Raw genomic sequence first — 6000 nt, 5'->3', positions numbered from 1 at the left:
CAAATAATCATCCTTTTCCAGCTATTCTTCTTATTAGAAAGCCCTCCTTTCTCCTCTTCAGTTATCAAATCCCATGTATCCTTAAAACCTACATCAAATCTTACTGAGAGTGTGCAAATTGTCGCAATGGGGTCATAAGAAATGGTTTTGCTTGGATAAGATGGCATTACATTTTTTTAAGTCAACATCTTAAAATACAAAGATTTCACATTACACTCCTGATTTCTAAATCCCTTTGAAATCCACCAACCCAGCAACCATCAGTTCTAGAGGAGATGGTATACTTCAAGTGGCCATGCTGAGACAGTGTGTGTTTTTGTAAAGGAAGTGTTACCAGAACAAAGCCACACCCAATCACTGACCAAATTGTCTAGAGCTGCTTTCATGGGTAAGAGTTGCATAGCGGAGCTGCAACAGAGTTTCATAGTCAAGTTGTCACAGACAGTGTGGGCTGTGAAGCCTATAATATTTATTATGTGGCGCTTTACAGGGAAAGTTTGCTGACCCCTGAGCTAAAATTCAAAGCAACCGCCCTTTAAGGCAGGGCTCTCCAGGTGGACAGACACCCGGGCTTCATCCCTCACATTGCCCACCTGGCCCCTGCAAACATGCAAGTTTCTTCCCTGTTTATGGGGTTTTAGAACCTCTCACCACGTGGGCTCATGCCTCTCCCTTTCCTTTAACCAAGTCAGTACTCGCTTCTGCCGTTGTCAATCAAACCAGCCACATTAACTTGCCCTGGGTTAGTTGCAGAAATGTATCCTTCCTGTTGCAAGTTTGTTAGTTTTGTCTCCGCGGGGCAGGAACATATTTTCACTTCTTTTGCATGCCCCTAAGGCTTGACAGTACCTGGATAAAACAGGAGATGCTTAGTTAATATTTTTGACTAATTGTCAACCTGAGGTACCCTAACCTTACAAAAGAATAAAGAAATACTAAAATAGATATTTTGCTTCAAGAAGAAAACCTGGAGGGGAAGATGCACATTTCCCATCTGACAACTAGAAAAGTTACCTGTGCCAACTTCATCTAATCGCCTGGCTGCTCTCCGCACACCAGGCCGGAGGAGGGGGGTGGGGTGGGAGTGGGAGGGGGTCTCAAGAGAGGGTGCTGCCCACGTCCCCCTGCAAGAAGTGCTCCTAGGGTGGTGGCCTCTGTGGCTGGGTTTTGAGGGTTTGTTCGTACACAAAAGCACCTAGCTCCATGTCTGGGGGCAAATTCCTAGTACCTCACTTCATGTTATATAATTATATAAGTTATACAAAACAGAATGTGCAGCCAGGACTAGAACAACCAAGGAGCATGGCCTCTCCAGCCTTAGGGTTGGAATTTTTTTTTCTCTCCAGGTAAGGAAAGCATAGGGAGAAAAAAAAAAGCTGGTTAGATGGCTGGAACATTCACTGACATCCCTTTTTAGTAGTCCAGAGTACCTGGGCTAGTCAGCCACCTCCCCTGGCCTCAGTCCCCTTCCTTCCACGGTGCCTCAGTGATTTCTGTCTGTGGTATTATTTCTAATATTTCATTACTAAACAAACACCCTTCCAATCTACATATTTCTTTTCTAAAATATATCAGTACTAGCATCCATGTCTTGCCCAGGGGTGGGAGCCTAAGGCCTCTTTAACATGACCTTATATATCTCTGCTATGATTCAGTATTACATATTGGTCTTTCAGCCTGAATCTCAGAGGTAGTGTCTTATTCTCAAGATGAGTGGAGAGAAAAGGGACAACCCCAGAGTTGTCCCAAGTACCAGCTGCATGACTGAAGGTGGGTACTGTAGGTTGCCAACACCAACCTGAATGCCAAAAGTCAGTAAGAACTCAAATCTCCAATATACACAGGCTTCATTGGAACCAGAAATGTTAGGCCCTCAAGGCCATACTCGAATCTCACTGAGGAGGTCACTCCTCAGATTGAATTCGGATTATCCAATTAGTCCCTAAATTTTGATTCTTGGTTTCAAAAAAGTGGGGAAGAGCTGTTTTCTCTAAGGCAAGAATCCAGCACAGTCGGCCATGGCTGTGACCTCAATCCTAATGCCGTCCCTTCTTTCTGGGAGCCTGCCAGGGACATGTGAAAATGATAGACAACCTCCCAAGGAGGAGGTGGAGTGCAGTCAGGAAATGATGGGTTACACCAGGTCGTTTCACTTACTAGATCAAAGTGAATCTGTGAGTATAGTTTCTTAATCCCTTATCCACAAACCTCATTGCCACACATGGTTCATATTTCAGGATTTTTACACATTAGGAAAAAACTGCATATGCATATCCTGTATATCATGTACTTTCCCAAAAGTCAAGGCAACACTCCATATACAAAATCACTAATGTTTCCAGATCGCTGTATTCACTCTAAGGGCAATGAAAATGCTGCAATAGACTCACATGTTCAGCAGTTCAGATTTCACCCCCAAACGAGTCAGGTCAAGTTAGTTTTGCTGACAAATGATGTTACCAAAAGAAAACAAGAAACAAACAAACAACAACAATAAAACCACCACAACAAAACCTTCTTGGTTTTTGAAGCTTTTTAGATGGCACAGTTGTGGGAAAAAGATCATGGACCTGTAGAGCCAAATAAAACTATGAATTGGTTACAACCAAGTCTTGACTCATCTTTAGTGTTATCTCAGCACAATGGGAAACAATGTCATGCCCCAGGACCCTGGCTCAGGCTCAGGCTCAGGCAGCCTCTCTTGGCATTCTTTCCCTGCTGGCTGTAGGCCTGAAAGGCTGAGACTGCTTGCTTCCTTCCGTTTGTCATGTGGGACACACAGATCTCTAATGTTGGAAGATGCTTCTCTCCAGAAGGGCAATGTCACTTCCTGATCACTCCCAAAGATGAATGTTCAGCATTTCTCATTTTACACTCTTTACTGCTAAACATTACAGAGACCAGAGAGGAGTGGTGGAAAATAATAGCATTAACAATAGTACTAACAGTAATAATAATTGTTAGTATTTACTGAGCCCTTACTATGTCTTATCCATTACCCTAATGGCTTGTTTAAATTATTTGATTTAACTTCAAAGTAAGTCAATAACATAGGTACCTGGATTATCTACATTTTATAGATAAGGTTACTGATGCAGTGATAGGTTAATTTGCAAACTTAAAAAATTCCTAACTTTATTGATGAGATGGTAATATTACAACTGAGTTAGATTCTGGGTCTCAGTATGTTGGTTTTTAATTGTGGATAGATTGTACATCATTCCTTCTTCCCTCCAAGAACCTTCTTCTTCAATCATTAGGATTTTAGAGACAATTATGACAGAAGAGTAGAAGCCACTTTTCCCCCCAAGTGGATAATTGATTTCTTCCAGGGCTTTCTGACTGTGAAAAATGTTGCTCTCCCTTTCCAAGTTTTCTCACACACAATCTAAACCAGACCAAGTCCACTGCTGCCTCCAAAACTTTCTATTGTAATTCCTATCAACTACTAGTAGAAATCAGAAACCTTGAAGTAAGTCTTGCTGCTTAAAGAACTCTATATCAGTTTTCCTGTAAAAGGACTATGGGAGTGATCTGAGCCAGCCAGTAAGGTTTAGTAAATGCAATAGGGAAATGCACTGGCCAGAGTGAGGGATGATCCCAGTTTAATTTAACAAGTTAGTTCAGAATTCACCAATAATTAGACAATCGCCTTGTGTTCCCTAGAAATGTGTTCCTGTCTGGAAAAGCTAAAGATTATAAGACGTGCATATTTTCTCTATTATTTGCTCTCCAAAAGTTTTATTTTTCTGTCTCCAAAGCATTACCAAATTAATGGTAGTGGTTTACAGGTAGTGATTCACCTTCAAAGCAGGAGTCAGAAGCAAAATTCACAGTACAACTAAATGTTTTGTAAAAACTCCCGTTCTGTGGAATGCTACCATAAAAGTAAAACAACAGTGCTTTAACTGCCAGTCCTAAATGTCTGACCCTCAAAAAACCTGCTTGCCAAATATTACCTTAAAGAGAAAAAAATACATCCACACTAAAGTAGTGGTCAATGTTCAGTTTTCCCAGACCCCTTCCCTTCCCCAAACGCACACACTTCAATTGTCTTTTCTATGTACCTATGACTAGGTCACTGGAATTTACATTTGCTGAGAGAGCATTTTCTTTATTCATATGTTCTTGAGACTTCTTGCAATCACCATTTCTATTTGCCCTTATTAGAAAAAGGTTCACACATAGTAACCAATGATGATATATCTAATATCTGGGAGTTAATGTTTCACAGGAAATGAGTTAGTAGTACCATGCAGATTAGAGGGCCTGAGGATGAAATCATCCAATTTGATTATACAGATAATGACATTGGTGCCCTGGTTCTAATGACTGAGAATACATAGACAACATCTTTGTAAAGAATGATCACAGTCCTTCTTGTTAATAATTAAGGCAATATTAACTGACTTGAGATCTGATCTTACCACTTCTAATAAAGAATAAAAGGAGACAGTTCTAGGCAGATGTCTGGGGCTCCATCTTTATTTAAAGACGAACTCTCTTAGGAAAAAAATAAAGAATAAAAAAGTTTTATTTGCTTGATCTCTCCATACAGCTCTCCTTTTATAAGTCACTGGCTTAGCAGAGGCCCCAGAGTAAAATTCAAGTTAGTTTGGTCACTCCAAACAAAACTCTGAGCTACCGGCTTTTCTCAGTCTTTTAGCAAATCCTAATTTTTTTTGAATTGTCTGCACTACTACCTATTAAAAAAGTAGAACAAACAAACAAAACACTGTCAAATAAATGGATAGTATATCTGAAACAATGGTACTAAAAAGCATAGGCCCCATAGTTATCACTTCATCAACACACTTATTTCGAGTACCTGGTAAGTGCAGAGAATCATGCTAGTCACAGGCAATATAGAGATTTATCCACATCCAGTATTTCTCCTTTTGTTTATTCAACTATAAGCTACTTATTTGCAAGATCTGTATTTCATACACAATGTGGATTCCCAGTGCCAGGCACAGTTCCTGCCTGACACATAGTGGGTGCTCAATAAATCTTTGCTGAGTGAATTCAGTCAAATTTTATTGTGCACTGACTAGGCCAGACACTGATCCACGTTCTAGGAATGTAAGGATAAAAGACACAATCAACAGTTTAACAGGAAGAAGTGTCACCTAAGCTCGCCCAGGAGCTAGAAAAGTGTCTGTGAAGATATCCAAGGGGAAACATAACTGGGATAAGTTAGTTTTCTTATCTATATAATTTTTTGAGTTATAAAAGTAATTCATATTTATTATGGAAAAGTTAGAAGAAAAAAAGAAGAAAAGAAAACTCATCAATAATTCTATCCACCACAGGAACTAACTGTGAACATTTTGGTGTATATTTTTCCAGGTTCTTTTCTGCGCTTGATAGATGTGTTTATATGTTTTATTTTTACCAAATGTAATCACATACAGACTTCTACTCTTTCAAAGAAACCATTAAGAAAATGAAAAGTCAAGCCACAGACAGGGAGAAAATATTATGTAACATTATGTAAATGTTATAGAAAGCATTATGTATTATGTAATATACATATATTTTATGTATAATAGTCATACAAAACAGAGAACTTGTTTCCAGAAAAAAATTTAAAAATTCTTACAACTCAAGAAAAGGTGAATTAAAAAATAAGCAAAAGATTTGAATGGACATTCACCAAAAAGATATACACATGGCCAACAAGCACATGAAAAGAGGCTCAATGTCATCAACCAACAGGTAAATACAAATTAAAACCACAGTGAGACATCACTACACCCCACCTTAGAATGGCCAAAATTAAAGAGTGGTAATATTAAACTCGTAAGAGTATAGAGCAATCAGAATTCTCATGCATCGCTGATGGATATGTAAAATTGTTCAACAAATTTGGGAAATAATTTGGCTGCTTCCTGTGAAGTTAAATGTATACTTAGTGATACACTGAGCAATTCTGCTCCTAGAGGTTTACCCAAGAGAAATGAAAACTCATGCAAAGACTTATATTTGAATGTTCACAGC

Source organism: Acinonyx jubatus, chromosome C1 (assembly GCF_027475565.1).
Source record: "Acinonyx jubatus isolate Ajub_Pintada_27869175 chromosome C1, VMU_Ajub_asm_v1.0, whole genome shotgun sequence".
NCBI lineage: Eukaryota > Metazoa > Chordata > Mammalia > Carnivora > Felidae > Acinonyx > Acinonyx jubatus.
Note: the sequence above shows the minus strand (reverse complement) of the source record.